The sequence below is a fragment of the Polyergus mexicanus genome, unplaced genomic scaffold (assembly GCF_030449975.1).
Source record: "Polyergus mexicanus isolate NDT 795.1 unplaced genomic scaffold, iyPolMexi1.0 SCAF_25, whole genome shotgun sequence".
In the NCBI taxonomy this organism is placed as follows: domain Eukaryota; kingdom Metazoa; phylum Arthropoda; class Insecta; order Hymenoptera; family Formicidae; genus Polyergus; species Polyergus mexicanus.
Genome location: NW_027223345.1, coordinates 181650 through 204148, shown reverse-complemented (window position 1 = coordinate 204148; position 22499 = coordinate 181650). Strand labels below are relative to the sequence as shown.

General features: G+C 41.6%; 1 long non-coding RNA gene across 3 annotated transcripts in view; it reads left to right on the top strand.

Annotated features, from left to right (window-relative positions):
* The window catches only part of LOC138943205 (uncharacterized), a 178944-nt gene that overhangs the window by 123937 nt on the left and 32508 nt on the right, over nucleotides 1–22499 (top strand). The window contains exons 4-5 of one of the 3 annotated variants that reach the window (XR_011448427.1): nucleotides 3608–3739; nucleotides 4530–4547. This is a non-coding gene — a long non-coding RNA (uncharacterized lncRNA). Of the gene's footprint in view, nucleotides 1–3607; nucleotides 3982–4529; nucleotides 4548–22499 lie in introns of those variants that run through there. The other 2 variants (XR_011448426.1, XR_011448425.1) reach the window with 2 other exon arrangements.

Sequence of the window (22499 nt, the reverse complement as noted above, 5' to 3'; positions counted from 1 at the left end):
ATAAGCGAGGGGTGACTCGCGATTATCGCCGGTACCGGCCGTTACCGGCCGCTACAACGTTGCAGAGGATACGGCACCAGAGGCAAATGCGGAAATATTCAACAGTTACCGGGGATTAAGGAATGCGTTAATTGCGAAATACTGGCCGCCGCCGCCGCCGCCTGTTCCTCTTCGTTGTACGAAACGGAAATGTAACTTCCTTGGATTCGCATATTCACATGTTGCGCAACTTCTGCCGCTTGGCTGGCATTTTTTCGCATTTTATCTTTTTATTTTTAACACACCGCGCTTTATTAAAACTTTTCGTTTATTTTTCAAACGGCTTCCGCCGTCAGACTGATGCGCCGCCTCGCATATGAGAAGCGCGGCTGTCTTCGATAGACATTTGCAAAGATAAATTAAAGAAGCCGAAGAAAGTATCTGTGTACGATTCTTAAAGAAGCCGATCTATCATTTAAACATATGCAAAAATATATGTTTTTCTCGTTTACCCTTGGACAAGGAGGATGAACTGAACAAAACGGAAGATACGAGTATGCGCGTGGCAAAAAGAATCGGGTCGAATATGTGTATGGGTAGATGTACATATATGCGCGCGCGCAATGTGCACGGATGAAGTGACGCGATTGACACTACGTCCGAACGACCGAGATACGCCAATATTGGTACGCGGGCGTTCCGGTGGAAGGACGCCACAGGTTGATACCGAGGCATCGCTCTTTATCGGTCGGAAGATTTGATGAAACGGACAGGACGTGATGCGCAACAGGATTTTTTTATTACCCCGCCTACCGGTCGTGTTCTTCAAGGCTCGTGTATTTTTTACCAACATAATTTATTGTACTATAATTTACAAAATGTATGTAGAGCGAATCACATTATTTAAAAAGTCTTTTAAATTATAATTTTTTAATTAGAGCTCTTATAAATACTAATCGATTTCTTTCGACAAAAAAAAAAGTCATATCTTACTACAAATATCGAAAATTAATAATAATTCTTTAGTAAATTAATTTGATTTAATTACAATTTTTGAAAAATACAAAGGCTCTTTTGATAACTTTATTAAAATATTAAAATTTTTCCTATTTTATAAGATATTTCGTTTTTCTTTCTTTTTTCAAGAGTATTTGTGAATTTGTGGCACGGTCGGTTCCAGGGGTTCGCCCGCAGATAAATTCGAAGATTCTATCTCGTATATGACATAATTTAAAATATGTATGTAATTTATAATTAATAATGTAATTAATAATTAAAAATAATTTCCTACGATGTAAAAAATATAATCCAAGTATAAAAGAGAGTAAACTTCAAATTGTCGCGAAGTAAACAAAAGTAGGACAGTACAATCAATTAGGTCCTCAAAAAAAGCGCTAAAATACTATCGAAAAGATGAAGAATTGAGATTTGTCATCAGCAGAAAACCCCGAATCATTTCTACAATACTTTGATATACTGACCTATCAAGTGTACCATATACAGAGCGTGCGGCTGATGAAAAGACCGATGAACGCCAAACAAAGGAGGAATGTAACTTTGGATAATCAATTGAACACAATCGGTAAATCGGTCGAACGAATTGACAGGGGTTGTAGGCGCGCGCTGGGCGTTAGTAAAAATAAACTATCGCCGATTATCCAACCCCGTTTGTAAACGCCACCCTTTCCGCGCGCGGCATAGGAGAAAGAGAGAAATTCCATGCACACGTTCTCATTTCCCTCCATGGCCGCGCACCCTCGCGCTGGTCTACCCAAAACAAATTCGCGGCCATTTTTCTGTTCCGTGCCCCGCATATATCCCGACGTTTCTCCTTCCGTGGAAGAGTGCGTGTTTCGCGCCGCGAAAAAGACGCCGGGAGGCGGCAGTCGGTTGGTCAGTCCGCTTTCTGGACGTCGGATCGAGGCTGGTCACAGGATGAGGCGAGATGGGACGAGACTGGGATGGGAGGGCGGCGAGGGGTGGTTAGCGGACGACAGGTAACGGCGGTGTGAGTTCGTGGACGCGCGGCACGGTCGGTCCCAGGATTCGTCGGCAATTTTTTCTCCTCGAGTTTAGCAAGGGAAATGACCTACGATATATTTCTAAGGGGTTTTTTGCTGGTTGGTAAGCGGGTGAGACGCCGTTATCCACCCACCGGAGAGGCCACTTCCCTCCTCTCCCCATCCCCCCTAACGTTGCCCTCACCACCGGCCCCCTTCCTCCGGGGGTTACCGGACAATTTGCATTTCTCAACCATTAATCCAACCTTCGTCCAGCTCTTTTTGCCGGGAGACCGACTGCTCCTCCATCTCGCATGTCCCACCTTCCTCGTCCTTCTCGGGATCTCGTGCGACCGCGAGTCACTTTCTATTTATCGCGTTTTTATTCCGTAAACTCAACCGAATGCCTTCGGTGATTAAGAATCCACGTACGAAGAAAATTGAATGCATACCTTGTGGATGTACGTAAAAAAAAGAGCAATCTTTCACGTCCATCTTTGATTAGAAAACACTTTTAAAATTCTAATCTGTTGTATATATAATGTTTTACATTGGCGTAAAATATATAATACAAATGCGGGTTACACGGTGCGTCGCAGTAATAAAAGATAAACGTTGCGCTCGCTGTAGCGTAATTATGGTTCGATCAGCTTGTGTAGAAGGGAAAGTATGTATTTCTATCTGTAGAGGCAACGAATTTCCGCAGGTAATTATCCAGCCATCGAAACGAAGGGAAATATTTTGACAATGTTCCAATCTATCGCAAATAACGCCGTTGAATCGTAACATCTCTCCCGGAATTGTAAAGTAGTTCGAGCATTACGCGGATAGAGCATACCGACGCTTTTAAAACATTTTGCGGATGTAACGACAGCGCGCCGTAACATTTCATTGCGCGAATTATCCATAAAAATATTCAGTCCTTTGCCATGAATTAAATAGAATCCCAGATTTTAATAGTTGCTGTCGCGGGATGGGAGGGGGGTTGGCAAAGGGTGGAAGCAATGGCGAAGAGCCGGGGGAGAGGAAGCGGCGAGGAGGCGGAAATGGAAGGGGTTGCGCGCAACGAAAACGGAAGGATAGAATTTCCTATCTGCGATATGAGACCGCGGGCGGTGAGGGCGGTGGAGGGCCGGGAGGGCAGGGGGAGAAGGCGAGGAACGACGGCGGTTCCGACTATGTGCGATGGTAACGCATGGCGATGGCCATGGCGGACGAGAATCCGCGGGACGCGGTCTCGGATATCATTTTTCAGCAGTTTTACCTCGCAAGCACGTCCCAGGTATAAATGAGCTTACTATCTCCGAGCAACTCCTCCCCCCATCGCGAGCGACCGCGCCGACCCTTTTTCACCGATCTATGGTGGTGGGTGCGGCCGAAGCGTCGTTCGGACGTCCGCGAGAAAGCAAAGCGAAGGGGGACATTCGTTGAAACCAAGCTATTTTTCGCGAGGAGACAAGAATTGCCGGATATTTTTGAATATCGCGCGAGTACATCGATACATGTCGTTGTTTCTTCGAGTTCTTCCGATCGGACAAGATCGGTCGAGATCGATGTGCTCGACGTAATCGCGCACGATACGGAGATATTGTGCGTACATTGTACTGATACTTTTTCCTCTTTTACAGATGCAAGAAGAAACTATTTGATGAAGACAACGAGAAAGCAACAAAGTAGATGATCGAAAAGCCGCAAGCACTAGAGCAGCGAGATAAATCTCGTGTCTAGCGTTCCATGATAAAGAGATATTGTAAATTCAGGTTTGGTTATATAAAACTCTTGGCACACACGCACGCATTCACGCACGTATACACGCGTGCATGTCCAATCTTTCGCGAACAGATGAAAAAGACAGGAAATGAGATGTGCTTCGAGCTTGTAACCCTCCCGTAGAGATGACCAGTAATTTGTTAAAGGATTGACGTCTCGGAAATTGGATATTAAACGAATTCTTTCTTTTTCCTCTTGCGCAATCCTTTTTTTTTTCTTCTCTCGATTTCAATCGTCCTATAGAAAAATCGCTACTTTATGTTTCTAATTAGTTTATTTATTGACTCAAAAAAGAATATCGACGCGATTAGTATCATTTTATGATCGATTAGATTTAGTTTTTATTCGGAAAAGTCCATATGATAATATAATATAATTATTGTGCGAATTAATTATTACCATATCCGAATGTATCGAATGTTTCTAGCATCAAAATATCACAATATATTTATGTTGATCTATACAGTATCGGTTTCTGTATACGTTGTTTCCTTTTACGAAATTTAATCGGCGTGCAAATTATTAAATAATATTCCGCAAAGTTCAAATTTATAATTAGATGTACGGTATTTAAGGAATGTTCCGAGATAATGCGCACAACGGCGTTTAATCTATGTAATGCATAAATAAATGTATGCGACACACACACACACACACACACACACGCATATATATACATTTATACAAGCGCGCCTCGATAAAAATTGACCTGAAGAAAAAATTCCTGTCGCTTTCATGAAACAACAATTTTTCTAAGTAAATCTATCTTTCCTTTTGCAGAGTTTCGATTTGGCCGTCAAACGAGGTGTACGATTTATTATTAGTACACAACTAATGCGAGCTTGTCGCGTCCGGTAGTGATTAGCGACGCTATTGGTTAATCTGTCGGCGATTATGTCGAATTCATCGGTGCAACGTGCGGAATTCGCTCGACTTCCGATTTAATTATTGCTATTTACCATTTCGAATTCATGATGGAACGTTGCTACCGGTCGAATCGCCACCGCTCAACTACAAACGCGATGCATACACGATTGCAATAAAATTACACGACGCACACAAATCAGTCATCTTAAAATTATCAACGGAGAAATCTCATTATATACGTGATTATAAAATTAATTATTAATTTTTAATAACTTCAAGATCAGAAGTGATCGTATGTAACTAATGGTTTAGCAAAAAAAAATTAATTATACCATAAATTTCTAATATATTCCTAGAATGTTTATTATTCACAAATATATGTATATATAATGAAATACTTAACATCCCATGACGTATATATCTTGGCATTTCGTGACATTGTCGCATATCGAAAGTGGACAACGATCTACTTTCCTTTCACGAATGATCGCGAACGAGCCGATCGACGAACGATGCGGTAATTCGAAAGGGTAAACAGGTAAGGGGCAAAAAAAAAGCGGAAGGCCGTAAGGTCCATGTAAAATGCATCGAGCGACTAGAAGAATCCTTCGTACGCCGTATCTCCTTTCCCCGTGGGGGACCCTCGTTCTCCAAAATGGCGTGCCGCGCGATACGCCCGACCCTTCCCTCTACGTCGTCGCACATGGGTGGAGGCTAATTTATTCATTCGTTCCTTTTTACCCGACGGTAACACGTACCGTATTTTCAGGGCACCCTTTGTAAAAAGGGTGGCTGGGCGGACGCTTACGGCGCATAGCAACGTGCTCCGTATTTACGTTACCCGATTTCCCGCCTTCCCACTCCCCTCCCTCCCGAGCCTCCACACACGCCGTTACTACTTTTCCATCCCCCTTCAAACTCACCACTCGTACTCTCTCCCTCTGCCCCCCCCCCCCCGCTCCCCTCTCTATCCCGCTCTCTTCCGACGTTCCGGCCATCCCGGTCTCCCGCGTCGAATCCCACCCTTACGCGGTCCCTTTCAACGAGCCCTTTTTGTAAGGAGACTGATTTTTCAACGCCCTCGTGCTGACATACGAGGTGGTGGTGGGTGGTTGATGGCGGTGGTCGGGGATGCTTCACGACGGAGATGGAGCGGCAACTACTTATTAACCCCGGTATATACGTGGCCCACCTTCGTACGTGAATACCTGCTTCGAGCGCGCACGTGGTCGTGGATCACCGGCCTGGATCACGCCGTATTGGTTCGCCCTCGTGACGAGGCCCGCGCGTCACTGCGTTCGATCAGCGCGTGTCAATACGCGCACGCGTTCTCCGCGATCCGAGACACGTGCGCGACGCCGATTGCCGCCACCGTCGAGGAATGCCCACTGTCATTCCGATATTTCATCGGATATCTTAGAATCGCTTGCATCGATATCATTTGCAAACAGCGCTTGTTGTCAGCCTCGTCTATTCGCACGCAACGGTCAAATTTTGTGCGATTAGATAGAGAAGAAAACAATTGTATAAAGTACTTTTATAATTATTTAGCATTTTTAAATAATATTTAAGAAAAAAAAGTATGTGTATAGAGAGACATAATTGTATATGATTAAAGATATCTTCATCGATAAAAATGTATGTACTATATGTATTGAAACATTAAAAGTTTATACCCAATTCAAATGAAATTCTTCATATCGCTATTGGAACTCGTGGAGGAAGTAGATGATACATGTGTTGTAAAGAGATTATACAATATATATAATAACATACACAAAAAACAAATTATATTCTGAGAGAAAATGTAAAAAAATTAATAGTTGCCAGTGAAATTCGATCGGAACAACATGTATATCAGCTAGTGCGCTTGTAACGTGATCTAAATGTAGCTCTTCATCGTGTAGTCGAAATGTACTATTAAACATTTCGAGAATTGCTAAATAGATACGCGCGAGACACAAGTTACCTTTAACGAAGAAAAGGACGAAGGGTCTGTCTGCATTACCAACTGCACGATCACCTCGCGTCTCATCCCCGTGTGTCAAACAGCCCCCGGCAATTTCATCCCCCTTCTCGCCCCCTTTTCTCCGTTCGCTGCATTTTCTCTCCCTTTCGCGAAAGTAATAGAGTCGTCGATTGCAGCGCTACAAAAGGAAAGCGAACGAGAAGATGGAGATGAGGGATGCTGGTGTTGGTCGCTTCCGCGTCGAGAAAAATTCCCACCACCGGAAATCGACCCTCGTGTCCCGCAACGGAGAGACGGAGACCCCTCGATGCTTATCGGCGCGCTCGAGGATGTCCCCCTCTTTATTGCTCTCGTCCTTGCCGTCTCTTTTCGCGGCGCGCCCTTCCACACCGTTCTTCGAGTACGAAGAGCAGGAGGAAGCGGAGAGCGGTAGTTGGAACGAGGACGGAAAAGGGACGAGCGCGAACGAAACCGAATGAGTACGATGGAAGGGCACAGGGTGCGCAAAGGAGGGACAGCAGGGGAAAGGGGATAGTAAAATGGTAGAGGAGAGAAGAGGCAAGTCGGAAAGAGGAGGAAATGAGGGTAGAAGAGAGAAAGAGGACAATGTTCCGGCGTCGACCACACAGAGGGAGCCAGCATTTGAAAAAAATTGGCGGGGAATGATGGCGCCGTCGCCGTCCACCCCGAGTGGAGCGGCAGATCCGAGGGAAGCTGGCGGCGGCGGCGGCGGCGGCGGCGGCGGCGGCGGCAGCGGCGGGGACACCTGGCATCCTCCCCGTTCTTCTTTCCTCTCACACATGCACACGGGCCGTTCGGTTCGCAATGTTACATTATTGGTGTGCCGGATCCTCGGAAAGCCCAGCTGGGGTGCTTCACGCATACGTGCCGAGATCAACCCCCGGCGCTCGCGCGGCCGGGGCGGTGCTTTTGCGCAAAGTTTTCAACGAATAAGGCGCCGAGTCGCCGACGCATTGCCACGCCTACGCCACCTTTCCAGGCACGCACGACCGGAATTTTCCCTCTTTCTCGCGTAATCAATGAGAGACGCAGGCCTGGACCACCGTCGGTCGGCGGCGGCAGTGGCGGTGGCGGCAGGCAAAACCCGTCGACGACGACGACGACGCAGCTACCACCGCCGTTGCCACCGCCACCCCCAGCTCTCATCGGTATTATACTGGGTTACGTACCCGAAGATATACCAACCTAGAAAACCGTATGAACTCGTACGGGCCCTCGCCAATTCTATCTCTCGTCAATCTTATCCAGTCTCCTTAGACACACGCAGCTTCATTCTTGTTCATATATATTAGCATATACATGATACACACATCATTTTAATAAAAAATATAATGAGCTAATTGATCTTAATTTTAAAAATATATGATTACTTCTTATCTCGATGTCGACATATATCTATTTTATGCTTATATAAGAAAAGTGGCTGAAAGGTCTAGTAGTTAGAAGTACTCGACAAGAGAGATATCTCGCCAGATAGCACACGCAAGATACTTCTTTCACATACATAGGCGGAAATTGCACATACGTGGCGAGCACGAGTTGTACGTACGAACAACACACACGAAAGTGCCGATGGATGACCGAGCGGCTTACTCGACACGAATGCGCGCATGACGGGGGTGGAAGGGAGAGAGACAAACGATAGGAGGACGGGGGATTTGTATGAGGGGACTTTGAAGAACGAGCGGGCTCTACTTTCCCCTTGGGACGTCGGAATATCAAAGTTCGGCTAGCGCGTAAGCCGCAGAAACATGCGGGCCGATTCTCAGGGACCATCGTCCTGATGTCATCTAAAATTAAATTGATCTTACCGCGAGTGTAATATGTTTATTACGATAATTTATCATATACTATCGATGAAAATTCGATTATATATTCTGTTTGACATCTACTTATCCATACTAGGTTCTGTCTGATATATATTGATTCATACTACTAATCCATACTAAATCTTCTTTTTCTTCTATATAAGAATACTATTATTTATGTTATTATTTATCATATCGATATATATATATCAAAATAAATAAAATTTAGATTTATATATAAGAATATAAACAATTTTTATAATATCGTAATAATAAATGTATATGTAAAATATAAAATTAAATTAAAACATTTGCTAAAAAAATAAATGATCAATATTAATCAATTTATCGGTGATTATATCTATTTTATATTATCATTGAACAACGGAATTCAATAAAATATATAAAATTTATTGCAAACATATACTATTAAAAACTGGTCTTATACAATAGCAAATTTCATAAGCTAAAACTAAAAGATCAAATATGATATACTTTTTCATAATTATTATATATCCCAGAATGTTAATAAAAATTACTCTAAGAATTATTATTCTACAAGTTGACATTTGTGTTGCTTTGATTAATTTATTTAATGCAAAATAATTTAGTCCATTTCTGAGAGAAAAGATTGCTTTCAGGGATAATGATTTATAAAAAATTACATGAGCTATTTTAGAAATTTAAATATTTTACGAACATCCACGACTACTCAGCAAAAAGATATTTAATTGATAATGTAGAACTGTGGTCATTTAAAAATAAGCTATCCTGGAACATTATGATATCCGAAGATATACTATATACGATTGGCAAAGCCCATTCTTGCATGATTCGGTTAGAAATCTAACAAAATACATTATACAAATCAAGAAAGAAATTTATTAAAAATATCCCGTTTTTTGCTGTATTTAATGTCTACTCCAATGAAAAATCCGATATTCATCGTTTGCATAATGCGCTCGCCTTGCCGTTTACACAATTCTTGAATTCGTCTACTTGAAAACTAGCGAAATTATTTTTCCGGCAGCTCCATACTATTCAAGTATAAATTCGTTGCTTAGTCAAACATTTTTTTTTTCGCCTAGTAAAATTGCTATCATGTCGGAACGGCATTAATGCGCAGGCACGCAACTAAATGTGAGGAAAAAAAGGCGATAGGCGCATGAGCACGATATGTATGTTGGAACAATTCTTACATTGTTAAAACGAACTATGTTGAGAATAAATGCAATGTGTATGTGCGTACATATATCAAAATGTAAAAGTTAATTATATCTTCAGAATTGAGATATATTGATAATCATGAAAGATCTTATGACAAATATATAGAAAAAAATTGACTTTGCACATTTTTGTATCAAAATTGTATTTTGATATTTCTATTTTTTATTTTCTATCACACTCAACCATATTTTATACGTAAGATTCTAATTTGAACAATTTTAATAATATTCATGATACGAATTTCAATATCATATTTTATCATGTAATAATGTAATTATATGCAAATCTTGAATTATTGTCATCATCTTTCCTTATTTTTGCAGGACTCATATTTTTGTAACGAGATACACATTTTTAGTGGTACAATCCTTAAATAGATGCATTCTCGTATATTTGTCACACGTACAAAGGAGTCCTAGGTATATCCCGCGAAATTTCACCGCCAATCAATATTTTCGTAGGATTCAACGGGTGTCCTGTTTGTACGACGTCAGTTTACCGACGCGCTCGCTTCAGGATGTATGAGTTTGCCGAATTAGCGTGCTGTTTAATCAGGCGCGAGGATTGTGTCCTTCCAATGTTCGCGTAACGCTGCGGAAATATTGGGAACCAATGACGCTCGGCCCGGCTTCCCACATCCGCGTCGCGAGACGCGTGATTTTTCGATGATTCCCGGCGGGGTCCAGTTTCCTACCCCCTCGCCACGCACATGGCCCTCAGGTTAAATAAAAATACAAAAAATAGCGGCGCCTCGCGCGTTGACCGGTCTGGGAAGTGCAGTTCGATGTCGGCCGCGCCGACATCGAGGAAATTGACCGGCGTTTGCTACATGCAGCCGCGCGCTGGAAATGCTGAAAAAAAAAAAAGTTTTCGAGCTCGCGACAAACGCGGACAACCGAACACGAGCGAAAGTAAAACGATCTTTATAAATGGGCCGATTAAAACAATGGTGTAAGTTATATTAATCACGAAAACATGTACATTTTATTTCTATAAATATATCGCGTCTCTCGTTCCCTGTCTGAAAGCAAATGCTTGTCGCTTTGGTATTGTATGAAAACTTTATAACAAATATATATATAATAAATTTTGCAATAAGTTTTCTCAAATTGAAAGTTAATTTTATTTGATTGCCGCTCAGAAAACAAAGAATTCAGAAGAATTGACCGCGAAAGAACGACATTCGTAAATCGATATGATTCAAGCTGAATGCACATTATACGTAACATCATTGTTACGTGAATAAAAACGTCAAATATTCTTACATGGATTTTAAATATCCGGTTCTGTGATGAACAATGTGTATTGCTCCATTTGAGACTCATATAAGAATATATGACGTTACGTTGATGTAACAGTGACGTTACGTATATTGTATACATGCAGCTTTACTCTCATGGATAGAGAATAGCGATCGTGCTTCTGGAATAGAGGAACACAAGGCAGAACGAGTCGACGCGAACGACATTTTCCTGAGCAACAAGCGATAGTAAGCCGAATGAAGCGAATATATCCAGTTTCTCATGTATTTACATCTACTTTTTCTCACAAAATTCCTTTTCTTCCTCGTCTCCTTTATCCTCTTTGAATCAGCGATAACATCATCTTCGTAGCGGTCGAATCTCATAATCGCGCGACACTAACTGGACGAATTTCCACGACGATGTGGCTGGAAACCCTCGCGGTTTTCGACGAATCCGCGAAAAAACCGCACGTCGGCCGTGAATTCTGTCCGGTCGAAGATTTTCGAGCGATTAATCGGTGTGCGGTTTGCGCCGAAACGAGAAACACGATAACAGGTTGGTCGTTGCGAGAAAAAAGAGGAAAGCGAATTCGATGTTTTGACCATTCTTGTTTCTCCCGACACCCGATATTTTTGCGGCGTTACAGGAGCCGCGCGAGAAATTAACAGCGACCAGCGAAGGTCACGGCAATTGAACGTATAAATTCCGATAAATTGGTGCTCGCGATAAATCAAGTTTTCCGATGTGACCGCGATGAATGTCCGAATTTCATCCCTTACCGACTTGTTACGGCACGGCAGAAAGTTCTCTTACCGGCGTTTGTAAGGGGTGCAAATGAATTCGGGGTGGACGCGAAAGGGTCGCTGCTGTCGGCGCGAAAAAATATATAAAAAAAATTTCATTAACTTTATTATATATACGATAATATTTAGTACATGTATTATTATATTAATATACATTGGAAGAATGAGGATAGACTTTTATAGGAGGTACATACATGAAATATCTTTTATACATAATTAAGTTACATTCTTTATAACAAAAGGATCGAATTAATATTTGAAACTAATAGAAGTAAATCGGAATAATCATATAAAATAATAAAATAAAATTTATATCGAAATTATATCATTTTGAATCGTAGTCAAAAAAATTCGTAGATTCAAGATATTTTCTTATCTACCAAATTAAAGAGAGACAAAAAAGAAAAAACAGATATTAAATTCTATATATTATATCCTATTGAAAAATGATGAAATATGACGATCAAAAATGTGATTAACCGAGACAAAGATCTTTTAAGATTAACTTGGTAAAATACGGCATAGCATAAATTTGTCCGATAACTGGCAGAAAATGTGAATCATAGAAAGATCCGCGAAACCACAGCTCGAAAACGCTTTACAGATTTTTTTGTTATCGATTAAATTAGCGCGTGTGGGAAATCTCAAAAGCGCGCTAATGCAACTTTATGGCAACGCGATCTCGTTGCCCCGCCACCATTCACGAACCGCATCCATCCGACGTGACGTCGGGCGCGAATTATATCCCGTGGCGGAACGGATACGGCGCAAATATATTCGAAAAGCGGGACCGATACAAAAAGGAAGCGGAAAAAAATGGGAGAAGTTCCTCCACTGACCCAGTGCACGCGTGGCGCGTGCGCGTATTTACACGCCGCGGTGACAAGCGCCGACGATACATCCGCCCATTTTTTTTTTCGCGCATCGCATATCGAAGCGATCCGCACGCACACACGTCGATGAGCGCGAGAAGGACGATCCCCGCGGGGATGAGCGGGAGAAGGATGATCCATGTACGCACACGCGTGCGCTCGTATGACGTATGATCCAGCATACCAGACACTGGGCGATATATAAACGTCGAGCGAAAGAGCGTTGATCGGAGAAAGAAAACGCATCGGAGAGCGAAAAGGATGAAGCGAGAAAAGAGAAACGAGGTGGAATGTGAAGAAGGGAGAAAAATAGAGAGCAATTCTGAAGTGGATAGAGATAGAGACAGATTATCGAAAGGGGTGGAATGCGAGAGCGAGAAGAATGCGAAGATACGCGTTACGGGAGTCGAGCGGGTGGCGATTCGACGAGGACCAAACGAGCCGCGAGGGGTTGAATATGTACGGCGGCGGAAAGAGAAGTCTCGAAAGAGGAACAGCGACGCGAGAAGAGAGCGGAGGACGCGCGGATACGAGGACGAGAGGAGAGGCGAGAGGAGAGATGAGAGCGACGAGTGCGGGAGGAGACTGAGAGAGTGCGGAGCAAATGCAAACGAGGGAGCGAGAGGGAACGGAGGGATGAAAAAGAGAGAAGATGCACGGGAAAGAGAGGCGGAACGAGATATCGAATGGAAATGTGCGAGAGAAAGAGAGAGAAAGAGATGGAGAGGGAGAGGGCATGAGGGTAAAAGCGGGAGGACGAGAAAGAGAGAGAGAGAGAGAGAAAGAGAGCGCGCGGCGGCGTGTACGGCAGAGGAAGCGAGACGGCCGCATATGTGTTCCGAAACAAACGTTCGATCAGAGTGCCGATTGTTGCCAATCATACGTTGCCGCGGCGTACCCCTCTGTGCCCGTGGCTGGTCCGCGGATTCAGTTCCGCGTTTTTACGCGGCGCGGTAACCAGGGCTCGTCCGCGCGCGCGGCTACCCGCGAAAACCGCGCGCTAAATGTGTCGCGAGCCGTGGTCCGGCGACCGTGTGTCCTAAGTCTCGAACTTAGCCCTCGCCTCGGAGTCACAAGCCTCAAGGGTCGGACCGAGTGACTACGGGAAGGGCGCGGTACAAAGCGTACCGAGGCCTTTTCGGGGTAGCTCGATACCGAATGGATGTGCGTGCGTGGCTGCGTACGTGCGTGTGCTTTCTGCGGAAAATATCAGCGCTGGCGGTGGCATTCGATGATTGATGACGACGGCGGTGAACTACGAGGACTACACGGACGAGCGTGTGTGTATGTGTGCGTGCGTGCGTGTGCGCAAACGAGTGTGCATACTTCTCAGCCGCGCGCAGTACGTACGTAATGCGTGTGTATATGTGAGTGCGTGCGTGCGTGCGTAACCCTTGCATATACGCGCGCGCTCTCGTGCGCGCATAGGGGTGTGTAAGTGCGCGCGCGAGAGGGCACGATGATTTCGGAAAACACGGCGGCCCGCATCGACCAATGGCAGCGCGTTCATTCGCCGGCCGGGCGACGACGATACGCGATGACGAAGAGAGAGGGAGCGAGACGGGAAGAAGGGAGAAAATGATCGGGAGGGATGACGGAAGTGGAGGAGCACGTACGGGGTTCGCGACGAGTAATAATGAATGTTTGTTGCCTCCGGCTAAGCCTTCATTTTCGCTGCTTCAACCCCGCGAAGATCTCCTCGCGTGCGGCTCGCCTTTCCGTCTACCTACCAATCTACCCTGCGTTTTCGATCGCGCGCCGATTTCCCTCGACTTTCTCGTCTGAAACGCGAGGAGACGCGATGAGACCGGCGGATTTGAATAAGAATAACAAAAGCGGCTTAATTCCGCTCTCTATATTCAGATGCTACAAGTTTTGACAAAAATACACGATTATAAAGCGTAAGATGTGCATTTATATGTCTATTTAGTTCTAGCATTTCTTTTTTTGCTTTGCTAATCATCAAGAATTGGGGAAGGTCACGCGGATCTTATTTCCTAAATTACATCCCTCGATGAATCTTTTATTAACGCGCGAAAATTGCATGATTCGCAAATACTCAAAAATTAAGAGTCAGTGTGGAAAGACACGATGCTGGCAAAGCTAAGGATCAGGAAATCATTGAATATAGCCATTTATAAACAAAAGATGCATATTATTGAAATTTTCCCCTAGTGTACATTTGATGATATCAGAAAATACCCCTAACCCCTTCTAAAATAGATATCGATTAATAAATTGACCGGTCAGATTTTTCAATTCTCCCACTTTTTACTATTAAAAAATCTGAAGAAAAAAAAAGTAATTAAATATTAAACCCTAGTTTTCAAACTTTGTTATCACGTTGATATAGAATCATTTTTTGTGTAAAGAATCATTACTCAGTCTCACTTATCAAAACGTGAAAAACCTATGCGAAAAATACTAAAAAAAATATATATCTGTAAGAATATGCATCGTTTCGGAGAAAGCTAAAATTATTAAATCAGCAGTGAGATGGAAAACAGCGCACGCGCGTAAGGGAAGCGACTCCAACTTTCTCGAGGGCGCGAAAAAAGGCGCGCGGAATTAGCAAGACTTTCTCCACTTCTTTCCGACGATTTTCAAAACACGAAACGGAAACGGAGGGGAATGGTACAGCAGGGTGCAAGTTAAACATCGCGCGACCCGATAGCACTCTAAGAGCGTGAGAGCGCGAGAAGGATGCTCGTGAAACGAGAGCAAACGAGAGAAACAACTGAGGGACAAGGACGTTGGAGCGAATGGCAGCGGGACAAGGGGAAAGGGGAAGAAGAGGACGAGAGCGAGAAAGAGAGAGGGTGAGATGGATGGTGGGGACGGAGTGCTTTTCACGACAGCTTCGGTACAGCTCGTAGGCGATAGTGCGGAGGGCAGCTCCGGGCGCGCACGCGCTTTTTCGAAAAATCAATAAAACGAAAAGCTTACCTAATGCTATGTTACTACGGGGGTAGACTCCGCCTTCATCTACTAGCTATATAGATAAAGGCCCGATCACCGCCTAGATACTACCGGCGACCCGACCAGATGACCATCTGCAGATGAATGCGACAGAGTCGTGCGCGAGCGCGCCCAGGGTGCATCATTTCCATACTTAACTGGTACACGCGCGACAAAGTTCATTTCGCGCCGATCGAGGAAAAAAAATGTTCCCCCCCCCCTCCTCGTTTCGCGCGTGTATCGCATCACGTGGGAACGATTCACGTGCGCGTTAAGTCCCGTACGTTTGGAGTGATTATTTAATATCTCGCGTTACAAGGAGAGAATCATTTCTTGCCATTATCATGATAAGCGAACAATCCCGATGAACGTTCTTGCGCTTTGCATTAATCCAATACTCGAATTATTGTTTGAATATATATTAAACTTTCGAAATAGCGTAGCATATATTTTTTACACTTCCTATATTAATTTCTTTTTTCGCAGTGTCGGCACTGACTTTCAAATACCATGTTCCATATTTTAATACATGACTCATGTTGCATGAATTATCCAAGGCGATTAATGGTTAATGCGATAAGGTTAACATTCACCGATATTAAATAATATATCTTGGTATCATCATAATTCCCTTAGGACTTTGAAATCTCATATGCGCACATTAACTAGGTATTTCGTGTACAGTGCAGTTTGCACAAAAGATATACAAATCCTGCAAGATAATATATACATAACTGACCAGCCGCAGGCAGATAGTGCAAATAATCAATTTTAACGACAACCTTGAATAACTTCGAAAGATTTACATCACAGTTTTTATGCTTTTCATAAAAATTAAAATTTGTTTTAAACTTGTAAGAATCATAATAAATAATTTTGAATTATATTGTATAAGGCGCGGCAATATATAATCAATAATATTATAATAAACAATAAAAATTAGTTGTATTCCTTATTTGTTTTCCCGTGAGAAGAGGATGGGGATGAGAGGCGTATTCTCGCGAAAAGATTTCAATTATAAGCCAACGAACAAGATCTAAAACCCGAGCCGTGAAACGATGATCGGGTTGGCCGATTAATAGGCCTCGCGGCTTCTAAGAAACGAAAATAAAATGGCACGACCCCACGATATCCTGCAAGCTACTGTAAAATAGGGGCTTGCGAATGCGGCGAGCCATGATTAGATTGTGGCTTGTGCTCCAGGCGTCCGACTAGGTTCAGCACGTTAGCGAATTCGGTCCGTTGAGTGTTGACAAGTCCGCATCCTCCTCTCCCGGTACCTTTAGCGCCAGCCGTGTAACTCTAACGAGCTTAGGGCGCGCTAGCTCTCTGCTCGAGTGCATTATCTGAAACCGCGAGGTGTTCTTGGCCAGAGTGGATGCGTTTCCGGTGCAACGACGTGCGCGAACCCGTTACATTGTCAACGGCCAGATATCGCTCCGACAGCGGATTAATCTATGAGAAAATACTGCCGAAATTTTGTTCCTCTATGGCAGATACACTTTTTCACTTTGTCTCTCATGGAAAACGTTTTCCGATTCTCTACGTAGTGCGTTTGATGTATTCGAAAACCCGTTTATCACGAATTTGATTAATAAAAATTAGCGTAATTTTGTGCATTAGAAATTACTGTACGCATAATGTTATGTAATTAAGTCAATTATCTTTCATGTATATTTAAAATAGAATAACATGTTTAAATAATTATAATAAATAACTGTAAATAATTATTTTCAATATTTAAAACGTCTAAAAGATGACGTCTCATTCAATATAGCGGAAATAAAAAAAATGAGTTATAGATAATATCCAATTTCAAGAATTACTTAACAGAAATTTTGATTGAATAGTATTTTAAACGAATAAATAAATAAAGTATAGCACGCTACTATATATTCTTTACTTTATACGTTATAAATAAAATCTCAAGTTAAAAATGACTAAAATAAAAAAAGAGAGTTTTTATAAAAATATATACTCGGTTAAATAATAAAATCTATTAAACACAATTCAAATAACTTTAAAAATATTTTTGGAACTATTAATGTAGTAAAGAGAGAAAGAGAGAGATATTAAGAATCTTTAAGTATCTTTAAATTTAAAAAAAGATAGCAAGTATATTCATAAAGTTTTATGTGCCTACGTTGTCTGACTATGTCTGTCTCTTATCTACTTCATTATTATCTCTATGCCGTCATTTCCTTTGCGAGCATAACATCTGCAGATATTACAATAGTAGCTCCCCTGTACCACTCTCTTCTCTTCTTTTTATCCGCGAATGAATATTTTTACTTTGTGCCAACGGTGGCAAAATTATACAAACCGGATTCTTCACACGGTCCTGGAACATCGTGCCGCGGTAATGTCATTATTTTTTACTACTTTTGTCGCTAATAAACATAATCGTTTTCATAACTGCCCATTCGGAATAGCCGTCTCGACGAAAACAAATCGTGAAATATATCTGACAGTTTCCACAAAAGTAGAAGAAATTCGGTAATGGAAATTTTTTTGTTAATATTGTATTATAAATGTAAAGCGGCAGTATACGCGTTTTATGAATACACACGCGCGTGCATGTATATATTTTGTTAGAACTATAATTTACTTAAATTTAAAGATGCATGAAAGAACATAAATTTTGAAACATTTATTTTAATAATATTGATTGATTAGCGTGATATATATTATATTAGTGAACGCATATAATGTGTAAAGTAAAATATATATATATATATATATATATATATATATATATATATTTCTATCTTATAATTATTTATTATCATAGCAAATGTGAATTTCTTTAATTAATTTAAAAAATTTACCACATAAGCTTCAATATATTTAAACAATTTATGGAAAGCTATAATTATGCATGCGAACGTAGCCGGACAAATGCGAGCCTCGGCTAAGTATCACGGGAGAAAACCCCGAAAACCCGGTCATTAATTGTCTTAGACGTTTAAGCGGTGTAAACACTGAAGGTCGCGAAAGGGAAAGCCTCCGGGTGAAAGCTTTGGCAAAAGTATGGGGACTGTTAGCCGAAGTTTTTCCGCGTAGCGACGCCACGTTTTGCCGGCAGTTTTCACAATTTTGCGGAGACTGTACCGCGGGGGTAACCCTTCAAGTATAAACCACCCCCTACGGTAACCATGGCAACACGGACGTGGTGTTCCTACCCAGCAACTCGCCTCTACCTCCTCTCTTCCTACGTCCTTCTACCCTCCACCCCCTATCCCGACCTCGTACCCCTTACCCTCCACCACCGACACCCAGGCCTCCACCCTAAAAACAAGAGTGTAGTTGCCGGATCACGTGGTTCCGTCGCTCTCAAGGGGTGGGAGGTCGAAGGGAAGTGAGGATAGAGCCAGAATAGCATAGAAGGGGTAGTTCCTAATTGCACCGGGTGGGTGAGATACTAGAGGGGGTTCAGAATTGATGCTGGAATTTTGAGGTTAGGTTAACTCGTTCTCGCTCACTCTCGTTCCTTTCCTCTCTGTCTCTACTTCTCTGGCTCTTTCTCTCTCTCTCTCTTCGTTTACTCTCCATCGTTCAGTCGTTCTCCAACTCTCTTCTTCTCTACCGCACGTACCTATCTCTCGCCGGTCACTCTCCCTCGAGTGAGTCCAGAGAAGCTAGTAGGGGTTGGTCCTCTAGACTGAAAAATGCTGCGGTATACCGGCCGGACATGGGGGTCCTTTTCGAAATCCTCCCGAAACTGTAATGAGAAACTCGCCCGCCGATTTTCAACCAACCAAGCTCTCGGTCCACTGAGAATCGCCGAAACGGTGATTCGGCGGTCCGGTCGTAATTCCATTTGCTATGTATCGTACTTAACTTGGAAGCACCTCGCTTTTTTCTCATAAGTTAGATGGAGCCGGCGGATATTTAGACGGTTGTAATACCCAGATCATTCTCCTCCAACGGTCGCAATATAAAATGTTCGACATACACTTAAACAATGGAAACACATTCAACACACTCAAGAAGAATTCTACATCCTGTAAAGTTTTGTATGATGATAGATAAAATTGCATCATCTCTCTATTTATCTCTAATAATATATAAGCGATTCACGCATATACTATTAAAATTATTGTAAATATAATGATTTATAAACAATAAAAAAATTGATCTTTTTGTATGAATCCTTTCTTCTAGTTCAGATCTCTTTCTTTATTTCTTTTTCTCTAGTTTTTTTCTGAGTGAAAAAAAAATAAGTTAGATTTTTTTACAATTTTCCACTTTTTTTATTTTAAATTTAAAAAAATTTTTTTTTTTTTTTTGCCCTCGGAACCCTCAGAGAGATTCCTGGGCTCCGCCCTGAAAGTCGAGAACGAACGAGTCCCTCTTCGGCTGCCCGGCCAACGAAGAGGGTAGTTTGTATACGTGGTGCAGCGGAGAGGGTGGTTGCCGGACACAGCCCCCCGATCAATGAAGGCGAAGCGCGCGCAGCCTCTCCGGTTTTTTGAAAATCTGCCCGCCAACCTGGTACTGCCCCTTGTTTATCCCCTCCGTAGTGTCTACATCTGAATCGCATACCAAGATGGGGAAACGTTGCGATGCCGTGAATACACCATTTTGCTGTTGACTTGTTCGATTCATCTAGCTATTGCCATTTTATGCAAATTACTTTCAACAAAAATTTATTGGTAATAACGGGTCGAAGAATTGACAATATATAATTGATTTAGATATAATTCATTTTTTCTTCCTACACAAATATTCCATATGCATCAGAAAAAATCTTTCTTTAAGATATGACTCGATCGCGTATGTATTCGCGCGCAGGAAGAATTACACAGCGACGCCCTCTCGTTTTTTACGAGCGCGATCTGCGCATGAAGGGTGCAAAAAAACAAAAAAATGCTTCTTTCTTCATCGTAGAAAAGAACCTGGCGCCATCTAACAGTATTTTTTGCACAAATCATTCTTCACCCCCTCAACTCTCGCGTATATTCAGTGATAAAGGGCGTCTAGGTTCATGCACCACCTATAAGATGGCGCCACTAAGCAAATTCCACTTAAAAAAATTTAAAAAAGATCGAATGCATTTTCCTCATTTCTTTCTCATCAATCAAATCAAAACAGATTGTTTTAAGTGGTTTGATATTAGTATTATAATATCATTTGTATATATTTTTAAGAAAAGTTTAGAAAACCTATATATATTTTAATATCATTTTTATAGTCTCACATTTCTAAAAGATTTAAAATATGTTCCCTAAATATTGATATATAAGATATACTATTGTATATAATAAAATTTAGTAGTATAACTCCATCATTGATCAGACAGAGTAATAATGTATGTAACTGCTTATTTTAAACGATTATTTTTTTCACTTTAATATCTTACATTTTCTGCTGTTTAATCTATTTCACTTTATTCGCTAAAAAACTTTTTCATGATCGTTTTATTTATAAAATTGTTTTTTGAAAAGGAATGGAGCCATATAATGAATATCACATTACCATTATCGATCTTTATGCTTGCACATCAATCGAGTTGATGTTTGCTATTAATTTCCGTTTGATGTGCACGTCTGTTTATTCTACGTATTTACTGCATGTGAACTCTTGCTCTTTGATATCATTAGATAGATTTAAGTCTAAGTTTAGATGTGTTACAATTGAAACATACGACATTAATATCGAAACATTCATTAATGTGAATCAATTGCTCTTCTTCTATAGAACAAGTGCGATAATTTTTTGTTATATAATCTATAGTAATAATTGTCATACTATTTCTTATAAAATCATTAAAAACTGTGATCGCTATAGTTTTAAAGTTAAATATTTATCAGTATTAAACTAAGAATATCTCGTACGTATATCGCGTGTGTTTATCTCGATATTTAAATAATACTAATGTAACTGAGATTTTTAATATTAAACTGTTACTTTTTTTATCGTATTATGTATTTCAATAATTGGGGAATAGTAACGTTTATTTAAAAATCCCAAGTTGTTTCTTAATAAAGAAGAAACAAGTATTTCTCTCGTCGAATGCAACAAAGATTCGAATGCAATCTCGAAACTCGGCTGATGGAAGATCGAGGGTTGGCACTCGTTTCCCAGCGTTTATAGTTCCTATAGTTGCGTTCTTGTCCAGGTTTCGAGAGGACGCGGTAGTCGCGCGATAATAAATTATTCGAGATAGATGATGTTGCCACGCCACAACGGGTCTCTGGGCTTGCTCTCTGCTCTTGCAGTGTTCTGCAACCGGGTATTTATGCCGAGTCTGGCCGCCATGCTTCATACCACTGGGATAGCAACCCCCTGAGTTATGTCGGTCGCGTTGGTCTTGATAGATTTTACAATTTACGATCGCCGCGTACACGCGTCGCCGAAATATCAACCTGTCGCGAACTTCTCCGACGACTTTGCGTTTTCGGTGATTGTACCTTTCATCGTCAAGCCAGAGCGTGCGATGCTTTGGCGTTGTTGGACCACACGACCGATATAGTAAACTTTACTGCGATTATCCTTATTCATATTTACAAACGTTTATATCTGATTATTTAAATATATATATATATAACTGCAAAGTGTACTAATTATAATAAATTAGTATATATCAAATATTTTACTTCCTTTTTATACTTATTAATTAAAGTATTGAGCATTCGTCAATCGCTGTATTTATTCATGTCAAATTTCGATTCCGCTTGCTAAAAATTCTCTTTAAAAATAAAATAAGCGTTACGAAAATCTGAGTGACCGTTAAATTTCAAAATGATTCCAAATTGCTCAACTAAAATTTGAAACGTGTTTTGAAACAAGCTGTATACTGATATCTAAATAGCGCTCGTCATCAAGCGCGTAGAACGGGTTAGTTTTACGGTCCTACAAAGATAAACCTCTAGCTGTTACTACCCCGCCGTATTATCTCTGGGTGCGAGGTGGAAACACGCTATACCCCCCCACCCCCGATATCTCGCCGGACTAGACCGCCATTTCATAAGCTTTCAC